Here is a 7,310-nt window from a genome sequence, read left to right on the forward strand (position 1 = left end):
AGGGTGAGGTGTGACTAACCAAACTTTTTAATGAAATTTTACGCTCTAAGAATATGTCGGATGAGTGGAGGAGAAGCATTTTAGTTTCTATTTACAAGAATAAAGGAGACATTCAAAACTGTGCAAGCTATAGAGGGATAAAACTTATGAGTCATACAATGAAGTTGTGAGAAAAAGTGATGGAATATAGGTTGAGGCTGGAGACTTCTATTTCAAAAAACCAATTTGGATTTATGCCAGAGAGATCCACATCGAAAGCAATCTATTTACTAAGAGGGTTAATGGAAAGATATAGAAATAAAAGAAGGGATTTACATATGGTCTTTATTGACCTGGAAAAGGCTTACGATCGTGTGCTAAGAGAAGTAATGTGGAAGGCTTTGGAAAAAAAAAGGTGTACGAGTTGCTTATATCAAAGCTATACAAGATATGTATGAGGGGGTAACTAGTGTAAGGACACTTAGAGGTGAGACAAAGGACTTCCCTATTCAGATTGGCCTACATCAGGGATCCTCTTTGAGTCTGTACTTGTTCAACATTATTCTGGATGTTCTAACTGAACCTATTCAAGAAAGAATCCCTAAGTCCATGCTTTTCACGGATGATATAGTTCTCGTGGTGGAATCAAAAGAAGAGATTAACACTAGATTGGAGTTATGGAGAAGGACTTTGGAGTCGAAAGGTTTCCGCTTGAGCAGGAACAAAACAGAATATATGCATTGTGATTTTGGGGGGAGGCAAGGCAATAGGGATTTGGAGGTGAAGATGGGGGAGCAAATCATTCCTCAAGTATCAAAGTTTAAATACCTAAGATGCATTATACAGGAGGATGGGGAAATTGATGGAGATGTTTCTCATAGAATACAAACTGACTGGTTAAAGTGGAGGAAAGCTACCGGAGTTATTTGCGATAAGAAGATACCTGAGAAACTTAAAGGAAAATTTTATCGAACTGTTATAAGACCAACTATGTTGTACCGTAGTGAATGTTGGGCAATAAAAGGAAAACAAGAGCACAAAGTCGGGGTAGCAAAAATGAGAATGTTGAGATGGATGTGTGGTTATACAAGAAAAGATAGGATTCGAAATGAAAATATCAGAGCAAGAGTTGAAGTGGCACCTATCCAAGAAAAAATGGTTGAAAATCACTTAAAATGGTTTGGATATGTGCAGAGAAGGCCATTGGAGGCCCCGGTGAAGAGGGTGGATCAGACAAGATAGAGTCCTATAAAAATGAACAGAAGAAGACCAAGAAGAACGCTTAATGAGGTCATTGAATGGGACCTCCTAGTCAACAACATATCTAAGGACTGGGTTGTTGACAGAGCACGATGGCGTCGTATGATTCATGTAGTTGACCCCACCTAGTTGGATAAGGCTTGTTGTTGTTGTTGTTGGCATCTTCTTGCCTCATAATTTAATTTATTTTTTATGGGCGAATTTATTTTTGTTAAGACTTGAAAAATTGTTCAACTCAAATTGTAAGTCAACACCTATAGCAGCAAAGAAACAAACGATCTCATTTAGAAAAATAACTTTGTGGAAGATCTCAGACTCACTTCCACATTGATATCCAGTGACAACCTTTTGCGTACCGGAGAACTTTGTAAAGAAAATACCTTCAGGCAAAATAGAACCATTCATTTTATATGACAGTCTTAGATATGAAGAAGAGGCTGTGAGGTAAACAGCGAAAATGTAGTCCAATGAACAGAGAGAAAATGCATGTGAGAAGGTGAAGGAAAAAACATACCTTGATTCCTGCAAGAAGGATCTGTTGTTATAAGCAAAAGGAGCTTCTCTATGAATGGGCACGAAATGCTCAATTTCAACGGAATGCAAGACAATAAAGTAAGTAAAAGCACCTTAATAACATGACAACAACTACTGATGTTTTTCACAGGTATAAATCGATAAATGGTTTGCTTTCTAATTTCATCCTTCTCAGCAATATAGGCTCTCCAAGGACAACACCAATATCAAATGCCAAGCAAGCAAGATCCATATCAAATAGGTGTCAAATCATACCATGAATTTATAACAAAACCATTGAGCAATATGATTTTCCAATACACTTCAGAGCAAATTTAAAAAAAAGGGTACACGTACTTGGGTCAATTTCTTAATGAAGAAAGAACACATTCAGACATACGAAACATGCTAAAATCCTACAATTAAAGAACTTTGAGATCCTTCTGTGCAGAAAGTCATCAGAAAGTGGAACTCTCTCAAGAACCCAAACCTTTATTGCGAAATCAAATTGCAGTACTCAAAAGAAATTAGCCATGACACGTGCAATCTACAAATAGAATGTGAATCGAGATTTACGGTGATAGGGGCTGCAATGTTGATTCCTATAAGAAGGATCCGTTGTTCTGCTACAGAACAACAGAATGCAAGAGACAATAAAGTAAGTAAAAGCACCTTAGTAACATGATAAAACAACTACTGATGTTTTTGATAGATATATGCCGATATAATAAGGTTTCCTACAGATTTCATATTCCTTGTGGTCAATACGCTCTCCAATGGCATTTGTGATACACCCAAGACAAGCAAGAAGTATTTAAGAAAAGAACAACACAAATATCAAATATCAAGCATGCAAGATCCATATCCGATAGGTGTTAATTGCTGGACAAAATAAACATACATAGAACCAGGAGAACAGAATCACAACCACGCGCAGAAACCAAAGCCCAAACTTAGGGGACGTTAAATAGACTTCAATATCAAACATCACATGGAGGTTTAAGTGAGGAAGGACTCCTATGATGATAACCCAGATCGAAAGTTCTAGTTTATTTTTCCCTAACAAAACAATTGAACAATATGATTTGCCAAGTACCCTAAACTATAACTTCAGGGCAAATTTAAAGAAAAGGATACACGGTTTTGGGTCAATTCCTAATGAAGGAAAAATACACTCAGACCTACGAATATATCAAAAGCCTAATGTGCATTTGCCTAAATATCCAGAAACTGACTAGAAAGTGGAACTCTCCTAAGAACCCAAACCTTCGTCGCCAAATCAGACGACAATACTCGAAAAACTGTAATATGTAGAAATAGAATGTGAATGGAGACTTACGATAAGAGGAGACGCAAAGTTTGAGCCGTTCAATTTCGTTCATATTGAACCCAAAAGCTGAGTCACCTCCACCGCCAATAGAATCGCAGACGATCACACTAATGGACCTGGGACACCTTCCGGTGCAACTGTGGCTCATGTGGCATACTCTGTGAAGACACGATTGAGTAAATAAAGAGCAAACTTAGTGCCAACGTTACAATTTTGGAAAGACTGACTTCTCAAAAATAACCATCTGGTTAACGGTAATTTTTATTCAAATTAGAGGAAACAAATTGCCTGAATTCCAATTCTAGTTAACGGCTATTTTCATTCAAATTAGAAGGTAACAGGTCGCCTGTATTCCATTTCTAATTCAAATTATATGGGTTTACATATTAATTGTGTGTGTATGATTTATTTGTGGGGACAGGTGGCTTAGGCTTTCACCATCAACCTTAATCGAGTCACCGATCTTGAATCAAAATAGCCGTTAACCAGATCATTTAAATTTTGAAATTTTCAGTCTTTCGCAAATTGTAACGTTAGGAGTAATAAATCTGTTTGCAGTATCAAATCCAGTTCTCCTCAACCGAGTCACTGGATATGCATCTCAGCTGATGGTACTCCACCTCCGCCAGCGAGAAGACGGACTTCGGACGTGGCGGTCGTGATGTCATCAATATTAGAGAAGAAGAGGGTTTGGCTGCGATCTTGCTGCGATTCAATTCGAATGGGTTAGAGGTAAGTCTAGAAACATCACATTCTCCTATTCTAGATTGTGTTTCGTGCTTCCTGTTTAAAAGAGTATTGTAATCTGATCGGCGAGAGAAAGTTTGGGTTTTCAATAGAGTTTGAATATCTGGTATCTTTTTCTATATATGCCCATGAATCTCAAAGTGTAGTCTATTGCAACATGAACCATGAATCTTTGAGCCTTTTTAATATATTCTATTGGACTGAGTTCCTTGATTTGCCTTGAATCGGCATAAAATTGGTCTTTTATCTAATGGGGCTAAGCTTTCTGTTGCATGAAAGCCATCAGATGAGAGTTTCTTAATAGCATTGTTTATTGTTGTTGGCTGGATTTGTACACTTAACAAGTGTGGGGAAGAGATCTTTTGTCGTGCTTTTTGCTCTTCAAAAGGAGTTAAAAAAACAAAAAAAAAACTTTTGGTCTTTATTATGTTTTTCTTGCCCTTGTTTTAGGGAAGAAAAAATTGAAAAAAAATTCAAATATTTCATAAAGATTCAATGACTTTTACACTAGTAAGCATATTTTGGGACTTGATGTGTTAAAGTGGGTTTTTAGTAGTTGGGTATTCACCCAGAAGATTGCCATAAAACTGCTTTTTGAATTTCAAATGCTCAATATCAGTGGAATGTTATGTCATTTGGACTCAAGGTCGTCCCATCACCATTCCAAAAAGCCATGATCAGAATCTTTGAACCCATCCTTGATAATCTCCTCATCAATATAGAGGACATTTTGCTTTTCTTAAAAGATGAAGATTCCCATAAGCTATTATTAATTCAATTTGGGACAATAGTTGAAAAATATGGGATCATATTATCGGCAAAAAAAAAAGAGAAATAGGTGTCAAAAGAGTAGAATTCCTTGAAATAAATTTTGAAAAATGGTCAGTATTATCTTGAACTACATATTGCAGAAGAATTGCCCACGTTTCCATATAAGAATCTCACAGCAAAGCAGATTCAGCAATTGCTAGGGATTGTCAATGATTAGGGATTTTATTCCTCATATGTCCAATCACACCAGCCAATTGTCTAGGCTTTTGAAAAAGAATCTTCCCGTGTGGGGAACAGATCAAACCCCAGCTGTCAGGACTCTCAAAAGAATTGCTCAGCATCCACCTCCTTTAAAGATTTCTAACAAAGAATTGCGAATCCTATAGACTGATGCCAATGATAATTTTTGGTGAGTTGTTTTAATTGAAGAAATAAATGAAAAAAGATTTTACTATGGACATGTAAGTAGACAACTCAAGAAATCAGAAAAGCATTATCATGTTACTTACAAGGAGATTCTTGTAGTCAAAAGAGGGATTGAGAAATTCAATTTCCATCTCAGTCCTTATCAATTCAGAGTAGAAATGGACAATACGTCTTTTCTCGAGATACTTAACCCAAAAGGAAAGATTTTGCTAGATAGCTAATTACTCTGATGGAAATGTTGGTTTTCTCACTATAAATTCACTGTCCATCATCTCAAAAGATATCAAAACACCATTGCAGACTACCTCTCAAGACTTCAGAAAGCTTCTCGCTCTCCAAAGCTCTTGTCATTCTCCACACACTTATCTCGTTACATTTTAACCATCTCTGCACTAGAAATGCCTCACAAAATGAAAGCCACCATTTTCCCTTCTAGATCCCGTCTTGAAACCCCAACAAATGTCTAACACAAAGTTTAGAGAGTTAAGTGTATGGAGAATGACAAGAGCTTTGGAGAGTGAGAAGCTTTTTAAGGTCTTGAGATGATGGATAGTGAAGTTATAGGGAGTAATTGGCTATCTAGCAAAATCTTTCCGTTTAGGTTAAGCATCTTGGGAAAAGACATATTATCCATTTGAGATGGAAATTGAATTTCTCAATCCCTCTTTTGACTGCAAGAATCTCCTTATAATTAACATGATAATGGTTTTCTAACCCCTTCAATTGTTCACTTGCATGTTTACAGTAAAATCTTTTTTCATTTATTTCTTTAATTAAAACAACTCCCCAAAGGTTATCACTAGCATCAATCTGTAGGATTTATAATCCTTTATTAGGAATCTTTAAAGGAAGTAGATGTTGAGCAATTCTTTTGAGAGTCTTGACAGTTGAGGTCTAATTTGTTTCCCACGCAGGACACATAAGGGATAAAATCCTTAAGATAATTGACAATCTCCAAAAACTGCTGAATTTGCCATCTGAAAACTTGAGTAGTTCTTCTGCAATATGTGGTCCAGGATAATACTGACTATTTTCAAAATTTATTCCGAGAAATTCTGCTCTTTTGACACCTATTCCTCTTTTTTTCCCAACAACATAACCCTATATTTTTCAACTATTTTCCCAAATTGAGTTAATAATAGCTTAGGAGAATCTTCATCTTTCGAGAAAGCAAAACATCATCTATATAGGTGAGGAGGTTATCAAGAATGGGTTTAAAGATTCTGGTCATGATTTTTTGGAACAGTGGTAGGGCAATCTTGAGCCCAAATGGCAAAACAATCCACTAATATTGGGCATTTGGAATACAAAAAATAGTTTTATGGTGATCTTCTCAGTCAATACCCAACTGCCAGAAATGTTAGCATCTTTAAGATGGACTGTAAGTGAACTGGGCTTTCATAAAGGCAATTTGTCATCTTGCAGAAAAATATTAAGAGATTTATAATCAATAACTAACATTTTCTTCACTCTCTTGATTTCTTATCTTTTCTCAACATAAAATATTTGACAAGCTCAATTTGATTTTGTTGGTTCAATGACGCTTTGTTTGAGAAGTGTAAAACATTCTTCTTTGGCAAGTTTAAAGCCTTCTGGATTCATTCCCGACTGTTCTTGAAAGGGAGTTTTATGAAAAACTCTTGACTTTTCTATAACAGGAATAGATGAGAGAATTGTTGATGGCTGTCAACACAAAACTTAAAAAGATGATCCCGAATGTCTTCATATCCTTGTGGAGCTTGTTGGATTTCAAACAAACTAGGAATTTTAGTATATACACTAAAGAAATTTTTATATTTAATTTCTCTAAGCAATACTTGAAGATTATTAGTATCATAATAAGCATCAAATCCAATGATAATATCTTTCCCAGGTAAATCATTTCTAAGAACTTTGATCCATAAAACACATCCTGGAAAGTATTGAATACCAATCTTTTTCTGTGTAATTCAATCAATCTTGAATAACTTTAAGTCTACAATGATAAAATATTGATAAAAGGAATCCATTCTTTAGTAAGAAGAATATGTGGCTTCATGATGGTTCTGCAAGCTCCAGTATCAATAAAACCAATAGTAGGAATTGGTTTTCCATATTTTCCTGAATCCTATGGATTTTAACATTTGGTCTAGGAATAGCTTTATTTTGTTCTGGCTAGGAAGAAAGATTTAAGAGAGTTTGAATAAGGATTAATGTTTAGCGAAGACGAATTTTTTTATGGGGTATGGATAGTTGATGAAGAGAGTATAAATACCCTTGATGATCATCATCTTCTTGGGATGAA

Source organism: Neltuma alba, unplaced genomic scaffold (genome assembly GCF_004799145.2).
Source record: "Neltuma alba isolate B1F8T4 unplaced genomic scaffold, ASM479914v2 tig00001640_pilon, whole genome shotgun sequence".
NCBI classification, from domain to species: domain Eukaryota; kingdom Viridiplantae; phylum Streptophyta; class Magnoliopsida; order Fabales; family Fabaceae; genus Neltuma; species Neltuma alba.